This window comes from Idiotropiscis lumnitzeri, chromosome 18, assembly GCF_059441095.1.
Source record: "Idiotropiscis lumnitzeri isolate Australia: NSW breed Sydney's pygmy pipehorse chromosome 18, RoL_Ilum_1.0, whole genome shotgun sequence".
Lineage (NCBI taxonomy): Eukaryota > Metazoa > Chordata > Actinopteri > Syngnathiformes > Syngnathidae > Idiotropiscis > Idiotropiscis lumnitzeri.
This window is the reverse complement of record NC_142408.1, coordinates 13,436,471-13,457,010: the sequence shown is the minus strand read 5'-3', so window position 1 is coordinate 13,457,010 and position 20,540 is coordinate 13,436,471. Positions and strand designations below refer to the sequence as shown.

General features: G+C 41.0%; 1 long non-coding RNA gene across 2 annotated transcripts; it reads left to right on the top strand.

The window, feature by feature from the left end:
• Positions 1-12,468: 12,468 nt before the first annotated feature.
• On the top strand, positions 12,469-13,965 carry LOC148319591 (uncharacterized). Of its 2 annotated transcripts, XR_015839799.1 has the most exons (4): positions 12,469-12,617; positions 12,698-13,046; positions 13,259-13,460; positions 13,530-13,965. It is a non-coding gene; the product is annotated as an uncharacterized LOC148319591 (long non-coding RNA). The 2 variants fall into 2 exon arrangements; XR_015839798.1 differs by having other exon boundaries at positions 12,698-13,460.
• Positions 13,966-20,540: the final 6,575 nt, after the last annotated feature.

The following is a 20,540-nucleotide window of genomic DNA, read 5'->3' as shown; positions in this document are numbered from 1 at the left end:
CCGCTCGAAAGGACATTGTGGGTCCCCCTTCCCATGGTCTCACCACCTGTGGGAGGGGACAAAGGGGTCAGATGCTCTGTAAGTTGGGCGCCAGCCAAAGGCGGGGGCAGAGGCAGTCCAATCCCAGGCTACAGAAGCTAACTCCAGGGAACTGGAATTCTCTGGCGGGAAAGAAGCCGGAGCTGGTGTGCAAAGCAGGGAAGTTCTGACTATACCAAGTCGGTCTCGCCTCCACACACAGTTCGGGTTCTGGTACCAGTCCTCCTGAGAGGGATTGGACTCTGGAGATGCCCTTGGTGAGAGGCACAGAGCAGGTATGAGCATGATTATTGCCCCCCGGCTTGACACTTGTGCATTGGGGTGCCCTCAGTGGAAAAATGGGTAGCCTCTCTCCACCTTTGAGTAGGGGGGGCAGGTCTTGACTGTGGCTCGTGTCTCTGCACCAAACAGCAGCTTAGAGTAGCCACGCTTTTTGGAATCTTTGGAGAGTGTGCTGGAGAGCGCTTACCATGGGTACGCCCTCATTCTACTGAAGGACTTCAATGCTCATGTGGGCAATGACAGTGAGACATGGAAAGAAAGAACCCCAGATTAGAACCTGAATGGTGTTCTGCCACTGGTCTGTGCTTGTCACGGATTGTCCATTGCAAACACCATGTTCAAACGAAAGATTGTTGATATGTGCATTTGGCACCAGTACATCCTAGGCATCCATTTCCATGATCGGCTTTGAGGTTACGTCATCAGATTTGTGGCCGTATGTTTTGGACACACTGGTGAAGAGAGGGGAAGTGCTGTGGTCTCTGAGGTAAGCGCTCTTATTTCTGGGGTTGAAGTTACTGAGGTGGTTAAAAAGCTCCTCAGTGGAAAAGAGATGCCCGGAGTTTTTGAAGGTTCTGTACGTTGTGGGCTGTCCTGGTTAACATGCCTCTACAACATCACATGGACATCGGACACAGTGCCTCTGGCTTGGCAGACTATGGCATTGAGAGCATCCGATTAGGTGGTCTCAGAATTACATCTCTTGTTGATGCAGATGATGTGGTACTGTTGGCTTCTTTAAGCCGCGATCTTCAACTCACACTGAAGCGGTTCAAAGCCAAGTGTGAAGCGATTGGGCTGAAAATGAGCACCTCCAAATCTTAGACCATGGTCCTGAGTCGGAAAAGGCTGGCGTGCCCTCTCCTGGTTGGGGTTGAAATCCTGCCCCTGGTGTAAAAGTTCAAGTATCTTTGGGTCTTGTACACAAGTGAGGGAAGGATGGTGCAGAAGATAGACAAGTGTGCAATGCGGACTCTGTATTGGTCCGTCCTGGTAAACATGGAACTTGAGCTGGAACTCAAAGCTCTCGATTTACCCGTTCATCTACAGTGTGTTCCTCCCTTCACATATGGTCTCGAGCTGAGGGCCCTGACCCAAAGAATAAGATCCAGGATACGAGCGGCTGAAATGAATCTCTGTTGGGTGTCCGAGCTCTGTGTTGGAGCCCGGTTGTCCGGGAGTGGTTCAGAGTCAAGCCACTGCTCCTCCGCATTGAGCGGTGCGATATAAAATGTCCCGGGTATCTTGTTAGGATGCATCACTGTTGTGGTGTACTGTGCATGTCCCACTTGGAGGAGTCCCTAGCGACGACCCAGGACACACTGAAGAGAGACTGTCTCCCAGTTGGCTTGGGAGAGCTCCAGGATCCCCCCCAAGACGAGATGGACAAAGTGGCTTGGGAGGGGGAAGGCTGTGATTCCCTGCTTACGCTGCTGCCCCCAGACTTCCTCTCCCGAACCACTTTGTCCAGCTCTTCCGGGGGAATCCCAAGTTTCCAGGTCAGCTGGGAGACATAGTCTTGCCAGCGGGTCCTGGATCATCTCTGGGACCTCCTCCTGATGCGTCTAATCAGATGCCCAAGCCACTACATCTGGTTCCTCTTGATGTAGAGGAGCAGCGGGTCGACTCTGAGCCCCTCCCGGACGACCGAGCTTCTCACCGTATTGCTAAGGGTCCTTGAAGAGGAACACCCTGCAGAGGAAACTCATTTCAACAGCTTTTATCTGGGATCTTGTTCTTCCGATCACAACTCACAGCTAAATTGAGAGTAGGAACATACTGTCAAATCAACCAGTAAATCCAGAGCATTTTCTTCCAGCTCAACTTTCTTTGCAGCACGACATTTCACCTGACCCCCATGGCCCCTCTCACATGTGGTGAGCCCTTGGGAAGAACCCACGATGATGGACTTTCTTACCTTATCTCTTTGGAAAGTCCAAACACCCAGCGGAAGAAACTAATTTCGCCCCCTTAAATGCAGAATTTTGTTCTTCCGTTCATGACTCACAGCTCATGACCATGGCGAGGTTAGAAATGCAGCTCATCGGGTAAATCGAGAGCTTCGACTCTCAGCTCAACTCCTTCAGGTGTACAGAGTCCGTATCACTGCACTAATCTGCCTCTCTGTATCCCCCCTCAATCCCCCCCTTACTCATGAACAAGAACCTAAGACACTCGTACTCCTCCACTTGGGGCAGGATCTCATCCCCAACCTTGAGAGGTTACAGGAGATCATGGTACCACGTTTGGAGGTGCTGATTTTTATCCCAACCACTTCATATTCTGCTGCGAACTGCTCCAGTGAGTTCACTAATGATTCACGAAAACGCTCCGCCCAATTCAAGAAAATGATTGGGTTCTCAATCTTCTACATAAAAGATTGAGGAGCCACCCCAAACTCTGAAATGTTTCCGCCTGCACATACATGTCTGATGAAGCTGTGCTCCGAGCGGCCTCCCCTCCCTGGCTTCACTAGCGCAGCAACAAAGTGACTGACAGAAGTTCAACAACTGGCACAATAATATGAATGTATTAAGATTTCTGATAAGCCCTCCCTTGGCACACACTATAATTACTTCCACTGCGCTGCACAGAATCGCCCGTAGGATGGTTAACTGATGCCAAGAACGAAAAGTGATTGACAGAAAAATCAACCAATGAGACCAATGGGATTTATTTTGAATTTATTTATTGGGCCTGCCTAGAACCTCAGCTCACGTCACGCGTGCAGCTAAATTTAGAGGAGCCACTGGAGCGAAGATGGACAGACCCGGACGGACTATAGACGTAGTTTTAACTTGAATTTTACATGCATTAGAATAAAAATAAACTTTGCAAAATGCTCGGTCAGAACTAAACCTGTAAGCAAGAACTTTTGAGAATTATTTATATGGGACGAGTATAAGAAAGATGCTTGTAAAGCTGAGTCAATTTTAATCATTTTGTTCAACAGTATTTTACAGGAGAAGCACTGTATTCAAGGATTAACACAAAGATGTTAGAACACCCTAAGAATCAAAATACCTCCTCGTGCAACAAGATATCAAATGTTTACAGTAATTTACAAGACAACAGGGTGCACAAAATTTCGTAATCAGATCTAATAAGATTTTTTGTTTATAAGAGCAACCCTGGACATCATAACTCACACATTACTATTTTATCTTATAATAGATAGTTATTAATTCATCAATATATCGTTTTTTGTTTCAAATTTTGACTATGGATGACAGTAGTCCATAAGAGTTATGGAAATCAGTATGAGTATAAAATTCCCAATTCCCCTTACATTTTATCCCCCACCTTGTCTGTCTCCTGGAGTCATGCCGAGCGTCAGAGAGATGACTGATGAAATCATCCGAGAGGGAGTTAGCAGTGGGACCACTCCAGCTAATGTTTTGTTTGGTATTAACATGCGCAAGGCGCTTTAACTCCCACTGACTTGGATGAAAAAACATTTGCAATAGGGTTCATCAATCAAAGGGCACACACCCAGGGGCTGTCAAAATCCTGGGGTGCACTCTGAGTTCTCTGTTTTACATTGCTCAAAGAAAGAAAAGCATTATGAAGAAGAAACACAACACTTTATACTTTAAATGTTGTATGCAGCCATACAATTGTGAGTGCATATAACGTAATAGTAATAGTGTGTGTATATATATATATATATATATATATATATATATATATATATATATATATATATATATATATATATATATATATATAATAGATATAATAATATAATAAAAAGATTAACAAGTCAACACAGACACTTTTTCTTGTTTTTCTTGTTAAATCCATATTTAAGTAGCGTTACTCTGTCAAACAGTCTTATTCATTGTAATGCTCCTCTCATTTTTGTCCTCCATTACACTTGTATCCATATTTTTATTGTAAGGTTTGTGTGCTATTCAAAACAATATAAGAGCCCTGGAAATGTTAACAAGGGTAAATTAAAAGGCATCTCTCAAAAGGACCTCGTTATCGCCGAATCTATCCATCAATCTATTTCTAAGGGAGAGTCTAGACACCCATCCACCCACTCATCGTTGAGAGAACTTCAACAGCCGCCATAACCCAAATTTGTAATATAATTGATGTATTTAATTAATTAATAATTTTTTTGTTATGTTGCATTGGAGATGGGTGCGCTCCAATCTCATACACTGAGTACAACGACAATAAAGGGCATTCTGACTCTGATTAAAGAATAATACTCATGAGGATAAGAGGTTCGGATCATGGATGGATGGATAATTTCAGTCATTATTTAACAAAAACACATGTTGGCCACAAAAATATGACAATCGCATGACAGAGCAAGCATTCCTTCCTTTTGTAGTGAATGTTTTTTGCCCGTCTATTGTTCGTCTTGCTGAGTGTCAGACTTGCTCGTATAACCACAGAAAATCCATTTGAAGTGTGCGTGAAAGTTATGTGAAAATACGAAAGAATTATTGTATTATCATAAATTAATTAAAAGTGAAATCCATGAAAAGGTGTGTTTGTCCTTGGAACAGGTGAGAATTCTAAGTGCCATTTGAACACTCAAATAAATGAAACATTTAACTTGTTTAATTAAGATTCTTTTGTCGAAACATTTCAACGCAACACTCTTTGGGGTAATTGAATGTAATATTTTTGTGTTACGGCAAAATAAATGAAGTTTAGCAATCAATTAACACAACTGTGCAAAACAAGTTCGCAATAAGTTTTTATTAAGATTAGTCGTTTTGTTAACACTCACACAACAGCTAATACATTTTTTAAACAACAAATTTGAGTTTAGTGAGTTGACAAATCATGAATAACGAATATCAAATATTTACAGTCCGCGTATAACTAAAGCAATAACAAAAACGGCTTTTGGTTATTCTTATTAAATTACCAGCAGAGTGCAGCATTGAGTAATCTTGAATACTGTTTCCAGAAACATGAGTTGGAACGTTCATACAGTGTGTATTCTCATCATGAGACAAAACAGACATCATGTGGATGTGATCGTTTAAAAACACACACCAGATGCTTCATAGTAAAAATAAATAAAATAAAAAAATATTTTTTATTATTCTAACTGAACCTGTTTGCAAACCATTTGCTTTTTCTAAAAGTCGAATTTTCACATTGCATTAAGACACTAATGTTTAAATGTTAACATCAGATTTAGAAAATAAATAAATAAATGAAAATAAACTAAAATTTAAATGAAACTAAAATTTGAACTAATGTGCCTTTTTTTCCGTAGGTGTATCTTTTTTCTCTGTTTCCCTCATTGTGCTCCTGTATTACTGTATTTTTTCAGCCTTGGTGGAAAATGTTGTTTTAGAAACACCTTTTCATGTCTTATTTTATGTGATTCCCACAGTCACAAGTCCCAGGAGAGCTGGCCTCTGTAAATTTAAAAAAGAGCAATTTCATCGGGCCTTTGAAATGCTTAACTGTAATGTCAGTCCAGAGCTCTTTCAGATAGAAAGAAGAGGAAAATGTCAGTGCAGATTTCTATCAGTCGAGCCAGTAAAAAGTGCCCCACTTGGAGGCCCGCTGAGTTTGCCAATGGGACAATTGCCCTTTTATTTCCTTCATTTTTAGCTTTTAGCCAGGATTTAGACATTACAACTTAACATTCAACATTTATTTGGAAGAAATAAACCAATGATGTACCAGGTAAGAGATGTATAGATGAAGGAAAACAGCAATCAATCACAATCTTGTGGAAGATTTAATGAACATTGAGAATGTGCGTGCTTGCATGCGCAACATGCATAGATCCGAACACTAATTGAAAATAGTAATTTGCCGGCTCGAAGAAAATACAATCGATACCGTTTCACAGTGGCAGCTTTGAGATTCATTTGTAGTTTGGTTATGTGGGGGCAAACATGACTGCTGATGGGAGGGAGTGTCATGGTCAGGGTCGCCTTTGCCTAACGATAGGCAAACTAAACATCAATCAACCCTGGTGAACTCTGACGCTGACGCAACATTCGCATCTTGGGGTGTCCCGACCTGCAGTAATGTCCGATATCGAAAAGGATTGATCCATGCTTTAATTCATTTTTTGGATGAATTGTTAGAAGAGATTTGATCAAGTTGTACTATTAAAATAAATAAAAAAAGTACGCAACAGTAGGTATGAGAAAATATGACCCATTTATTCCAAACATTTGGGTTACTTGAATTTAACTCCAAACATAACAATGTAATGTACTATACTTGAATTAAATAAATAAAATAAATAAATAAATGAATGCCGGGCTCCAGACTGTTTTTGGACTCCGTCTAAACTGGCGTGCTCAACTTTCTTTACTTGGTCCAACCAGCGCTAAAGTAAGAAAAATTTATGACTCAATCACATCACAGAGCTGGCAACTTACATAAATTCACTTCCTCAACATCCATCCATCCATTTTCTGTACCGCTTCTCCTCACTAGGGTCACAGGGGGTGCTGGAGCCTATCCCAGCTATCTTCAGACCGGAGGCGGGGGACACCCTGAACTGGCTGCTAGCCAATCGCAGAGCACACATAGACAAACAACCATCCGCGCTCACACTCATACCTAGGGGCAATTTAGAGTATTCAATCAACCTGCCATGCATGTTTTTGGAATGTGGGAGGAAACCGGAGTACCCGGAGAAAACCCACGCAGGCACAGGGAGAACATGCAAACTCCACACAGGAAGGCCGGAGCTGGGATCGAACCCATGACCGCTGATGTCTCTCACTGTGAGGCCATCGTGCTAACCAGTCGGGCCACCATGCCGCTCACTTCCTCAACAATTAATGTTAATTTTCCTGTTTAAAATTCTATGAGGAACACTACAGCAGGACTCCGCATGGGATTGTTTTACTTAATGTTTCAAAAAAATAAATGACTCACAGAATTATTAACTTAACAGTGATCTTTCAACAATACAGATACCTGCTTACACGTGTATTTGTAAATGATGGATCCCATTTAAGTGCTGATAATCATTTTCCAGCAAAGATATCATATATAAACCAAAATAGTTTTAAGTTGAAAAAATTACTCACCATAGCTGTAATGCGGCCGTTGTTTCAAAAAGTATTCATGACTATTACGACAGTAACGACACCGCCTTTGCTATCCATCCATCCATTTTTTTGAAGCACTTAACCCCACCAGGGTTGTAATCATGCAACAAATTTGTCGTCTGCGAAATATTGGACATCGTAAGCTGGCGATGAAAAGTTAGCTATGGTTAGCCTCAGTTGCATTGAAGCGTGGAGAATCTGAGCAATTGGCCAGGTTTAAGTGATTAAGAAAATATAACGGTCACTAACATAGCAATTTCCCTCTAGTACTTATTCGAAATCACCCGCAGAGGCTCGGCAGAGGCAGCTTGCGTAGCAACTTTGCTCTGTCGTCCTGTTTTTGTTTGCATGACCTCAGCCGCTTAAAGAGTCTGCCAGACCCGGCAGCAATCCACGATCTCCTCCGTGATGTTAAAAGTGCTCGGAAACTTGTCAATTTGTACTGGAATCCAATGTTGATTAAGTCCACACGATTAAGAAAAGGCACTGCTTGTTCGTCCTCACGCTCTTGCATCCGATCCCTTGCGTGGCCGCCATGTGAGGCCACGACCGGCCCCGCTCAAGTGAATGACGGCAGTGCATTTCCTCGTGATTTTACTTCATTTTTTTACCGTAAGAGTCAATATTTATTAAAAAAAATATATATATATTTTGAAAAGTATGCTGCGGCACGGTGGACAACTGGTTAGCATGACGGTCTCACAGAGGTTGTGGGTTCGATTCCGGCTCCGGCCTTACTGTGTGGAGTTTGCATGTTCTTCCTGTCCCGGGTACCCTCAGGGCATTACGGTTTCCTCCTACATTACAAAAAAAAACATGCATGGCAGGATGATTGGACACTTTAAATTGCCCCTAGGTATGAGTGTGAGTGCGGATGGTTGTTCGTCTATGTGTGCCCTGCGATTGGCTGGCAATCAGTTCAGGGTGTACCCCGCCTACTGCCCAAAGATAGCTGGGATAGGCTCCAGCACGCCCGCGACCCTTGTAAGGAGAAGCGGTACTAATAATGGATGAAGTCTGCTGACACACACACACCGCTGCTGACATCTTCTTCGTTAGCTCCATTACAGTGCTTGTTTTGACCACCTTCTGCACGCAAGATCCATACGCAGCTCGATACAAGACAAGGAGCGCATTATGGATTGGACTACTTATCAATGAGTGCTAATATTGGAGACTTTGGACGTTGTCGGATTAAAATCCGATATTTTCTTTGGGGGTGGGGGGCTCATATCGGACCGCAATCCGATACAAATATCAGATTGGGACAGATTGGACTTCGAACATATTTGCAATTGTTCGCCGCTCAGTGGGACAGAGGCTTTACTGAGATGCTTTACTCATTTTTTAACATTGACAAACAATTCAGCACACATATTTCAATTATTTTAACAAATAGAAGAGCCAACAAATTAAAAGGTCCTCACGCTGTACTTTTTATAAACTACATTTTCCAATCACATCGAAGAATTTTAAAAGTATTGCATTGATATAACAAACAAATAACTCCTACGTAACCAAATTAGCACACATACTGCACTCTTGTGCCTACATTATTTGCACAGATCACAATAGTATGTAAAAAGTAATAAAGTACAAAAACGTACAAAACACGATTGAGCTCCAGACGTTGGGATCGCACATCCCATAATGCCTTGCTCCAAATGAAATTCCATTTTGGCAGGATAGAAAACTTGTCACTGATTTGAGGAAATGCCACACTTTGACAATGGTAGACAGGGAGCAAAAGAAGTGGAGGGCATCTTACAGGGCACAAGGAGAAGAACCAATTAAGTCATAGCACCGGCGTTCGGGATGATGGTAAGTCACAAGAGCGGTCTGAATAATAGCTAAAGGCAACAGTGTCACTAATTTGTCACGCTGACAACGTTCACATTTTTGTGGTGATCAGAAGCCAGTGGCGAACCGTACATTTCACACGTAGGGCTTCAGTGAAGTCGTATGTATTCCAACTTGAATAAATCCCCCTCATATTACCATCATTTAAGACACCATGGCTGGATAATTTACAGAAACACACTTACGCAATACTGAGTGAATGTAGGATGGCCTAGCATCTCCTGAAAGGTCCGTCTAGAAAATGGCCTTGCAAGTGTATCTGCAATAAAATCCACACTTTTCCCTCCTTCGGCCATTGTGGTTTAAAAAAAGCAAGAATATAGTTTAGATTTTTGAACGGTCTCCAGTTATGACTTTCTGGTATGTGGATTCCACATAGCGCTACCCCAATCACAAGACGTGTTCATCCCCTTCAACGTAAGGCCAGCGAGAAGGCCTAACTGTAACTAACGTGATCTGATTGCTATCGCAACTGTCTATCAACTGTAAAAGCCCCCTCACTCACACAGAACATGCGCCCTCACGATTGTATCTGAAGACCTCGGACAAATACTGGTATTATGAAATCTGCCTGGCAACACGTGTTAGCGGAATTCTGATGAGATAAAAACTCTCATCTAAAAATGCAACACTAGAATGTAACATGTTATCAATGTGAAGAATATGATCATGATTACTTCATTCTATTAGGCCAGCAGAGAAGGCCTTGACCGCCTACCACTGTGAGAAGCTAACACTGGTAACACTGTTAGCTAACACTATTCTGGCTAATTTTAAACATTCCTTTTTTTAGCTTCATTATAACAGCGCTTCAGCTGCCACTTGAAAGTGTGCAGGTATTTATTGTGTAGTTGGGTAATGCAGAAAGAATCCCTTGGAAAACACTTTTTATTTTTTTTCCCTATTCACTGGGTGGATAGCTAAAGATTTACCTGGTTGTTGAATTACACATTTCAGAGGAGGCACTCCAGATTCAGAACCGTTTTTATTTGAAAAAAAAAAAAGTGGATAACCAACTTTTTAATGTTTACCATCAACAAAAGCTACTCTTCAATTTAATTGCCGATTATAAATTAACCATAGGTGTGAATGTGAATATGTATGAATGACTGTTGCTGTGTTGACACAGTCCGTGGGGTTCTCCTCCTCACCTTTTCAATGTTCATATCTTCAAGTGCTTAAATAAGACTCGCATTTAATACTTTATATTAATTTTTCAGTTACTGATCAAGTGCTGTGCGCTGTTGATTCACAGCACGTAGGGCGAGCAATTTACTTTAATGGTCCTGTTGACCCATCTCTGCAAATTTTAAAACATTTCCTGTGCTTTTGTGGTTTACTCCCACAACACGAATACTCAGTTAAGACTCTCAAGTGCTCGTCGGTGTGAATGAATGAGAGTGAAAATTAGTCAGAAATAGGCTCCATCTCACTGCACTGCAAATTGTGTTACTTCTGAAGCTCTGCAAATGAAGGGAGTCTACAGAAAATGGTTGTAATGACTATAGAGCCGTAAATACTTGCAGAAAATGTCAAGTGGACTGAAGAGATGTTAACAGAATATGACTCAAATTTCACACCTTGATGATCAGCAAAGACATGAGAAACATGATAAAAATTGAATGCTCTTCCCATGATGCACACTCATCTGGTCAACCTTCTGTTTGCTCTTAAAATGCTTCAATAGCTTTTAATGCTCACAAGCAATTTCCCACAGATGACAATCACGTTAAGTTAAATTAAACTGCATTATCCCACATCCAATGAAGAGGCTTAATTACTCAACAGATGGTTGCTTTATCCTTTGTAAATGTGAATTGTGTCTCTCTGGATCATCCACGTTTGCTCATTTTATTCATAAATGGATCCTACGTCCTTGGATCTAGTTAGAACCTGAAGGTTAAACAATAGCAATTCTATTTTGTGGTGTAATTACATTCATAAGAAAACCAAATGAAGGTAAACATTTGCATTAGCAAGAACAAATACAGCCTAAAGTTGCTTTTTTTGTGTGCAAGACGTGTGTTGTGCCCTTCATTCTGGGGCAATTATAGCGAGCATGACTCAGTTCCAACTTTCCAAAATTGGATCTACGTGAGTAAAAAGACGCTTTAAAAAGATGGGAATGCTTAGTCAGAAGAAATATACAGAAATATTGAACAATATTTTTCATTCCTAGATCTATCATTTCCAGTTTGCAGGTGTCTTTATGAGGGAGGACTGGTTGACTCCAATATGAAGTGCATTACATTAACCGAGAAGTAACGAAGGCATGAATTAATTTTTCTACGTGCTGTTGAGAAAGAAACTGTTTCACCTTAGTCTTCACCTGCCTAAGATGAAATAAGCTTGATGTAACAACAACACTAATTTCCCGAGCTGATTTAAAATCACTGTCCAATTTAAAACCCAAGTTCGAGACTGTTGGATTCAGATGAGACTCCAGGGGGCCGAGGTCAACTGGGTGGAATGTAGATGGGCCACTAGAACCGAACGCCATAATTTCTGTTTTCTTTTTGCTCTCATAGATTTGTTATTTTGTACATATAAGCCTCCCACATTTAAAAAAACATGCATGGTAGGTTAACTGAGCAGAAATTCACTCCCTGCGACTTAAGATGCTTATTTTGGCTCTCCATTTCTTCTTTACACAGCCGAGCTTATCGGTTCCTTGTCGCTCTCGCTCTCTCTCACACTTTCTCTCTCTCTCTCAATCTCTCTCACAATCGCTCTCAAACTCACATTCACTCACTCAAAGGGCCAGTAGTACATGGGACAGAATTACAAGATTTCATTCTGCTCCAAGTGCAAATATTTTGATTCTATAACTGTGGTAATTGACTCAGTTAGCGACGATTACTGGGACAGTTGAAAACCCACTTCCGTCTTTGCTTAGACTGTCCTTTTTTCAGAAAAGTTCCGGTCCTAATCCACAAAATAGACGTCCCGGACAGCCGGACCATTCCGTCCGTGGGAGCTACTTCAACCTCTGAAAACATCTCAAAACAATTAGTCTTTTAATGGCTGACTTAAAAGAGAATGAGGAAATAAGCACCTTACGTGCAGTTTCTGAAACATCTAGTATGTTTTCTTTAATAAGTCACCATGATACGCAAACAAATGTGTTCCAAGAGGCTCTTCTCAAGGTTATATATTAGAATTTCATCCATAATCATTAGCTTGACTTATGTATTTTCACCAACACAACTCAGCGACTGCGCCTACACCACTCATCCGAAAATGACACGTCCGGTGCGTCAACACTCAGCTGTGGAGTCGGCCTGACTTGCTGGAGCTTTGGTGATTTGTATTCTTCAAAGTCTGTCCAGCCATCCATCCAGTTTTTCTGCACTGTATCTTGGCAGCTCCAGACTGGAGGTAAGTCCAATGGACTAGTATCAGAGTTAAGTGTCAAGGTGAACACGATCGAGTCAAATTTTCTTTACCTCAAACACCAGCTCAGGCTCCTTTCCTGCCTGAGAGGTGATATTCCCTGTACTAAGAGGCCACTTTTCTAGCCAAGGACTGGACTGCCAAGATCCAGCTCACACTGCACTCGACCCCTTTGGCCTTTCCTTAGGTTGTGAGCCCATGGCAAGGGTTACCCATGTTGGCTCATCATGCTGTGCCCAGCTCACCAGGCGCTTAACATCCAGCCCCACCTTTGGGGGCCCGGTGACCCTCATCCAGGCTCTTTGGTTGGACTCTCACCAAGGATCTGCTTGTTATAGGTGACCCTGCCAGGGCCAGTAAGCCCCAGACAACTTTGTTCCCAAGATCACAGGGAAACCCATCCACCATGATAAGGTGCCTGCTCAGGGAGGAGTATTTGTGGACAATCAATTTAAAATCAAAACTCAATTACCCCAATATGAAGTACTTGTGTGAAGCATAACTAAAATGTTCCTGAGTCACAGGTTTTAGCTGACCAAAGTAAGGTCAAAGATTAGATATGTTAGATGAAGCACTTTACAAACAATCGATTTAAAACGTTTAACAATTTCGTTTTTCATTTTTAGGTGACTTTTCTACAAATATAATTGAATGTAGCCATCAAAAAAATGAATAAAAACCCAATAAAAATTGATTGGGTGGGGAAATTCTGGGCTAAAGCTGGTGTCAATTCAACTTGACCCCATATGAGCAGAAGATGGATGGTTTAGGAATTTACAGCTTTGTCATGCTGCAGGATGATCCGTTTGTGGTTCCATCATCATACTGGTAAGATACTCTGTGATGGAATCACAAAAATCTATAATAATCTATCCATCATCTGTTTATCCCCTTCAGGGACACAGGAATCCTATCCCAGATGACTTCCAGAAAAACGCAGACCAGGCCAGTCAGTCCACTAGTGATGGGTCCAGCGACACCGAGGCGTCGATGCGCGCGCCGAGCTTCCAGGGCAAACCCCGTGTCGGTGCGCGTACTGCTTTGAGAAAGTCACGTGACCACTACCAGAATCGTGTCGACACAGCGGTCGCGCGCCAAACTGTGTTCATAAGGAAGCGCATCTGTCAACAGGATGGACGCTCAAAACAAGCATCGAGTTATTGCGTTAAATATCCGCAAGATGGAAGACGTCACTGTTGATGCGCACTCAGAGGTGCAGCGCTATACGTCAGCAGGACACGTTGCACGTACGGAAGACCCGCTCTTATACTGGAAGTCCATGGAGGCAACGTTCCCTCACCGATTTATATTAGCCACACAGGCGTTGTGCACACCGGCCTCTTCAGTGCCTTGTGAGAGGATCTTCTCAAAGGTGGGGGAAATTGCCTCAAAAAAAGAAATAGACTGAATAACAAAACGCTGGAGAAACTAATTTCTTTTGAATAAAAATCTTTCATTACAATGAGTCCATTGTCATTCACAACACTTTTACTTGGGCATTCAGACAGATGTTCTCTTAATTTATCAACTGCGTCTCGAATATCAAAGATTTTTTTTTATAAAATTGCATGTATGTAAAAATAATGTGAAAGCAAATGCCTAATCAGAATTACAAATCCCTTTGTCATTGTACTCAAGTGTGCAACGAGATTAGAGAGCTCTCCTCTCCAGTGCAATACAACAATAATTCAGTTAAATATATAAATTAGATAAGAGAATAATTAGTGCGATGGAAAGTAATAAGAAATAGGAGATATAAAAACACATCACGTCGCTAATCAATGGAATTGGATAAAATTAGTTTGACAGATCAGTGTCAGATGACCCTGTCAAATATTTCCTGCAAGTCCACCAGGTGTCAGTATTCAGCAACACAGTGTCAACGCAGTGTCAATACATTGTGTCACTGTGTCGAAACGATACAGGATGCCTCATCTACCCATCACTACAGTCCACCATTCACACTCACATTCACACCGTCACCGAACTCATGCTCCCGTGCACCTAAATCACTACTTCACCGTAAATGACTATCATAATCGAAATGAATCATTTGGACCATCTGAACTAAGTAGTCATTTTAATCTCATGAGTCCTTACTTAAATGAATGCACTGCACACCTTCTGTATATTTTCTTAGTTTCAAATACTATTATTTACATTTCATTCCTGAGTGCAAACTATCCAAACAAGGACTGCATCCCGATAAGTCTGCTAGTGAGTTTGATTGAGGTGAAACGTGGCATATCAGTAACCGTAGTACAGTTTATGCATTCATGTGTAGTTTCTTGTATGTGAGCCTCTGTTTGAGGCGGATGCTGCGCTGCGAATTGCATCTGTTCCTAATTACGGAATGCTAATGAAAGCCTGTATTCCTATTGGGTCCTGGGGACGCTTCTCCTCTGCCTTATGTAGGAGGTGATGTCACACACACAAGTCCGAAACAAAATGAAAGACGCACTAATGAAGACAGAGAGGAGGAACGTGATGGGCAGCAGTTGATGGTGGGATCATAGAAGGACAGCTGCTCTACACTGCAGTCCTCATGTTGACATTGCATAGTTTCTCTTTAGAGTCCCAACAGACATCTGGCAGTTCTGCTCTAATTATGCTACAGATTAGTCTTCAAAGTGCAGTTTGAGTCTAGTAGATATGCATTTACACATACACACGATTTGAGGTCGTGATTGTTGTTTTAACATGATGTACCAAACAAATGTTTCCTGTCCTGGACAAATTTGGAGTTAATTTGAATTTGTACTTAGTTATTTTAATTATTTAAGCATAGAAATAACACACAAACCCAAAAGAAATAGAGTTCAAAATATTGGTTTACCAGTTCCATATTTGTTTTTTACCTTTTGAGAACTAGCCTACAATGTTTTGCTACATGGATTCTAAAGAAAAATTTGAAGTTTTGTTATCAACTATAAATGTGGGATGCCGATACAGGATATGCTTTAACCAGTCCTTCTCTAATAGGAGGCGCGTGTGACTGCAGGGATTTTTTTTCACGGACAACATTAAAGTGTAATTGAGCATCCACTACAGTAGGTGGTAGTGACGCTCTCATTGTTGATGTGCACTGGGAGTCGAAACAAACTAAATGTTGTCCAGCAGATTAATATTTTTTGGTTATACTGATACAATCTTATGCAACTATGTACTTATAGCAATTTAATATAGTGTTTAGGAAATGGTTGCGGCAGGGAGTTGTGGAGTACAATTTGTCCATTTGCTCACAAATGACGTTTTTATGTTACCTCACATCTTCTACATGATATTTATAATTACATTAATATTCTGTTTGCATTAAAAATACATAATAGAAAATAATAAAATTGCTTTTGACAGGATGTTGTAAAGCTAAGGTAACTCATGAAACCTACCTGCAAATTATGTTCATCTCTGAATTTAATGGAATTAAAAGGTCAAGTGAGTCAAAAACAAGTTTCTTCTTGCCGCTGTTCTTGCCTAGTTTAACATTTGCTCTGTTGGGAATAAAAAATAAGAAATAAGAAATATCCGTTCTTCCTTTCCACTACTCTGCGTAAAGAAATATCAAAATATCTTAAAAGGTTTGCATCCAAAAGGTTGGATGCCAAACTAAGGCAGGGACCTTCGATGTTACTAATTCATTTACAGATTTAATTAGATGGATGGAGCCCTTGCCAATATTAAAACAGGGAGGGGTAAAATGTTGCCAGCACAACAGGACTTTTTAATTACAACTCCGCATCCCCCACTTGCTGATGTCTGGGGAACCAGTTAATTAAAATCCTCATTATTTTACTTTTAATTAGTTCCCCTCTCTTTTTGTTTCCCTGCACCATATGGCAGTGATCCGTAGTCAAATCAACTTAATTAAGCTAATTAAGTTGATCAGTTTAATTATTCAAAGTACTCTGATTGGATGAAATATCTACCACACCTCCTCAACCACAAATTCCTGCTTCAAATGCCTTTCTTAATTACTCATAATAATGGATCCATTTCAGAGCTACTGATTGTTATCTTTCACTGCACAAATATTGTATGCAAAAGATTAGTACATAGTGTATTTAAAGTCAATCATTTGAACGGCTTAAGACTGCTGATAAAGAGAAGCATCTTCACTCCAATACTTGACATCACAGGTGTCAAACTAAAGACCCGAGGGTCAGATGTGGCCCGCGACGTCATTTTATGCGGCCCACGAAGGGCAAATCATGCGCGTCAACTTCCTGTTTCCAGCACATTTTCTTCACTTTTAACAACATGGAGATATAAAATATTGCCATTTATTGGTTGTTCATTTATTGAGTGTAATGTAATTATCCATTTCATTTTCATTTATTTTAATATGTATATATTTTTTATTTTAGAAGTGAATCATGGCTATGCACGAGATATTCTACTGAATGGTGTGTTAAATTGTCGAACATTGCTAAGGAAATACACGTTTTTTCCTCCTTAATTTGCCCCCAAGAGAACGATGCCGTTTGTCCTGCACCTGAGGTAACATCGGCAGTTTGCTTCAATGATTCCTCATACGTTCCTGCCACAAATCACAGGGCGTGGCTGTCTACTGACTCCTCTCTTTTGGGGAACCCTAAACCCGTCGCAAAAAATTGGACTGACATTGCAACCATAACTGATTCTCCTCTTATCCGCCATGCTGTGGTTGACCGGAAGTTATTGTAGTCAGACCCGAATCACCTTTTTTGTTGTGGTTTTTTGGCTATTCCCTTGATTGTTGTTTGCTGAGTGATGTCTCTCATCCATCATATCTCCTAATGCATACATATAATTAATTCTTACTCCAGTTTAGTTATTTTGTTAGATTGTGGCAGGGTCACTCAGCACATACAGTGCATCCTGAAAGTATTCACAGAACTTCACCTTTTCCACATTTTATTGTTACAACCTTATTTCAAAATGGAATTGATTTATTTTCCTTTCAAACCTTTACATACAGCATCCCAAAATGACAATTTATTTAATTTTATGTCACGCCATGTCATCATCCACACCGCTTATCGTGTACAGGGTCACAGGGGTGCTGGAGCCTATCCCAGCTGACCATGGGCGAAAGACGCGCCACAACCTGAACTGGTCGCCAGCCAGTCACAGGGCAGACATAGACACCGTCACTGTGTGGAAACTGAACCCACGCTGCCCGCACACAATTCGGGCGAGGTTACCACTACACAATCAGTGACTATCTAATTGTATTTTTTTTAACAATTTAATCAAAAATAACAAATCAAGAAATCGCATGCACACAAATATTCATAGCATTTGCGCGATACTCAGGTTGTTGAAGCCTAATGTCTTTTTGTATATGATGTCACAAACTTGGCAATCCAATCGTTCGGCAGTTCCACCTATTCCTTTATTCCACGCCTCTGACGCTCAAGGTTGGATGGGAAACATTTTCCACAGCTATTTTCAGATCCCTCCAGAGATGTTTGGATTCAGAGGACTTTGGCTGAGCGATTCAAGGACATTCATGGAATTGTCCTGAAGACACTCGGCTGTGTGTTTTGGGTCATTGTCATGCTAAAGGTTAACTAACTATTGCCCCAGTCTGAGGTCAGGGTAACTCAAAAGCAGGTTCTCTTCAAGGAACATGTCTATACATTGCCTCATTCATCTTTCCATGTTTTCAGTATATCTTTGTTCTTGCCGCAGAAAGACATTTCTCCAAAAGACTAATACAGCTAACATGCATAACATTTCAGATAATTCTGTAAACACTGAGAGACCGTCGTGACGGAAAATAAATGAGAAGCACTGCTCTAGAGTAACTTTTTGCACCAACTTTTTTTCTTGGTGGCATCAGCACTAAAGTTAGTTGCACCAAAATTGTCAATCACATCTCATTCACAGAGCTGCAAACCTATATAAATAAACTTCCTGAATAATTTATCTGAATTTTCATGTTTTTAAAATTAGGCCAGGACTGTGTGTGACTGTTTTACATACCATATATTTAATATTAATGCTTAAAAGAATATATTGCTCAAAATTAATATTTACATAGCGGTGACATTTCAACAATTCTCAATGACCAAGATAAAAACATCACTCACCATAGCTTCACTTCAACAAGCTGTGGCTGTTTGTATTTCAACAAGTATTAATTACTATTATGAAAGAAGGACACAGTGCAATGTCATAACATTTATCCGTCCATTTTCTGAAATCTTTATATCCTCACAAGGGTAGCGAGCATACAATAAAGTTGTCGTTAGTTGTAGTCTGTTCGGCTCTGCGCAGCATTGGACATTCTGCGGTTAGACTCAAGTACAGTTCAACTGAAGCTTGGGGAATCTGAGCGTATAGCCAGGTTTCCATAATTATTATAATGCAATAGCACAGAACATAGTGATTTCACACTAGTTGTTGTCCCAGTGGCCCTTCTACGTTCAATCCTTTTGACCTGGGCCCCTGACATCATATCTGAAGCCAACAGTCTGTTATGGATGGCCTTACAGCCAGAGAATGGACCACCACGCAGACGTAAGTGTTTGAGAGCAGTGACAGGCATTATTCAATCCATTTGATTGGAGCGCCCAAAGAACCACACGACAAAACCGCAGTGACAAAACGTCAAATACTAAACACTGCTGATTAGCACCAGGTGGATCGGACTGATTGGAATTGCTTCCCTTTTGTGGCTCCGCCCACCACTCCACCAGGATGGACTGTGGGTGGACACATTAGCAAGAGATAAACAACACTGGACATGACACAGTCTCAAACTTGGGTCTTAAACTCGACTATGATTAGATGAGGAGATCAGTGCTGTTGCTCGATCCAGCTTCTTCCATCTTAGGCAGCTGGCTATAAAGTGAAGCCCTTTCTTTCCCAGCAGCACTTACATACAGTAATCCATGCCTTTGTTACATCTTGGCTAGATTACTGTAATGCACTTTACTTTGGAGTCAGCCAGTCCTACCTCAAGTGCCACCAACTGGTGTAAAAAGCTACTGCTCGCCTTTTAACTGGCGCTCGGAAGACGGATCACATAATCCCAATCTTGGCCTCTCTTCACTGGCTCCCAGTGCACTTTAGAGTTTGCTTCAAGATAATTCTACTCATCTTCAAAGCATTAAATGGCCTCTGTTTCCGGTCTTTCCCTATGGAATGAACTGCCATTGAATGTTAGGCAAGCCCCTCGCCAATTTGACAATGGCATTGTTTCTGTGGGCCGGGCTGCAAGGTGAAGAGAGCGTACAGGAGGGGGCGCAGCACGCATCCCTGAGGGGAACCGTTGCATCTCTACAAGTTGGCATATTTAGTAACATTAGAGCTGGTACAACAAAATAAAAAAAGTTAGGTCCACTCATTTACAACCAGTACAAAAACAATCTAGAGCCCTGCTTTGATTTATTTTGCGTTTATTTTATTCAAGTGCAGAACATTCTCCTGTTTGAGGTTGGAATTATGTAACCCAAATGTTTGGAATAAATGGGTCATATTTTCTCATACCTACTGCTGCTGACTATTGTTATTGGGTTTAAGAGTATAACTTGATCAAGCCTCTTCTAACAATTTATTATAATAAAATTCAAAAAAATCAATTACAGCATATATCATTCCTACTGATATTGTATCGGACGATACCGGTATTGTTACTCTAGGGTGCAAGATCAGTATTGGATTGAAAGTGAAAAATTTTGTATCAAGACAACCTTACTAATTAGATCATTAGAACTAATTTAGCAGCATTACAATGCTAATAAACAGTGTTCCAACTTAGCTTGTTTCCAGAAAAGCACGTAGCAAAAATGATCTATACAAAACCAATCTCTAAACACGTTTAAGCACAATTTAACTTTTACAAGTGAACTAATTACCATTATGTATGAAAAAGGAATGTAACACAGGAGGACCAGTTACGATGATTACAGGCAGGCTTTC